Raw genomic sequence first — 1586 nt, 5'->3', positions numbered from 1 at the left:
ATTAATATTATAAATAATTATTGTTACTCGTTTGTATTTATAAAAAGCGAAAAGAAAATATATATATATATATATATATATATATATATATATATATATATATAGCAGTATATAACCTGCTGTTCGACGAGTAGAACAAAAAAAAATTTTGATTTTTGAGTTTAAGTTCATTTTAGAAAAATATTATAACATAAATTAGGTTTCAATTGCTTCATATAAACACTAGAAATTATCAATTTAATTTCATTTGAAACAGATGATTAAAATTTGATTATGGAAAAATCTTCGACTTTTTGAATTATAACCTTTGACTCAAAAATTCTAACTCAATAAAACGAATTGGAACTTCAAATTTTGCAGAAAGTTTGTGTGAATGATTCTTAATAATACTACATTAATATATTTTTAAAATTTATTCTAATTTAAGTAAATGATTATCACTGTCAAGAACATAATAAACTTGAAATTAAATTTTAAGTTTTTGAATGTTTTAGATAATAATTATAACATGAATTATGCTCTAAATCATTCTTAGAAACTATTTGAATCATCAATTAAACTTAAAACATGAAAACAAATTCGAATTTTTACCTTGAACGATTTGGTTGACTTTTTGAAAGTAATCTTTGACTCAACAATTCGCAATCGATATTGGGAATTGAGATTTAAAATTTGCAGATAGATTCAAAAGAGGTTTTCTAACCTTCCTGTATTTTTAGATTTTACTAATTAGTTTGAAATCGAAATATGAAGAATTTTGTCAAGAAGAAAGATTATCTGGGTATCTTTCTGTTCTTGTTTTATATAATTTTTTTTTCTTTTATAAATCATAGCTGTAAATAATGATGTAATTGATAATGAAATTGGAGAGTAGAATGATTGTCATCAAATTTTGAAACAATTATAGTCGACGCAGAGATTATACTTTTGGTATAGAAATATAAATAAATAAATATAGAGAAAAAGATTGATAACTGAATTTGGATTTATCTTGATGTTTGGATTCTGATTCGTACAATGGTTTAGACAAATAAACAAATCATCAACAGGAAGACAACGATTGATAACAATTTTGATTTCCTAATCTATGTATATGGTTTTTTCTTTTACATAATTAATATTAATAAATAATGAATTTAATAATTAGTAATTGTAATTATATTAATTATAATCAAACATACTAATAAAATAATAAACTTATATATATATAACAAAAATATAACAGTTTGTATTAGTTTCTAATAATAATTATACCCAATTTATAATAATAATAATAATATCAATATTTCTAATAATTAATAATAAATAGTTAAATGATTTAATAATAATACTAATAATATAAATAATAATTTTATTAATAATAATAATAAATAATAATAATACTGACAATAATAATGATCAATGATAATGTTCATGGTAATATTGATAATAGCATTGATAATGTTGTTAATAAAATTACTAATACAAATGGTAACAATAAAAAAAATGATAATATTGTTAATTAACATTAATGCCAATAATAATCATATTAATACTAATAATAATAATGTATCTAGTTACATATAACAACTTTTACTAATAATAAT

The sequence above is a fragment of the Rutidosis leptorrhynchoides genome, chromosome 7, assembly GCF_046630445.1.
Source record: "Rutidosis leptorrhynchoides isolate AG116_Rl617_1_P2 chromosome 7, CSIRO_AGI_Rlap_v1, whole genome shotgun sequence".
In the NCBI taxonomy this organism is placed as follows: Eukaryota; Viridiplantae; Streptophyta; class Magnoliopsida; order Asterales; family Asteraceae; genus Rutidosis; species Rutidosis leptorrhynchoides.
The sequence above is the reverse complement of the archived record's forward strand: the minus strand, read 5'-3'. Positions refer to the sequence as shown.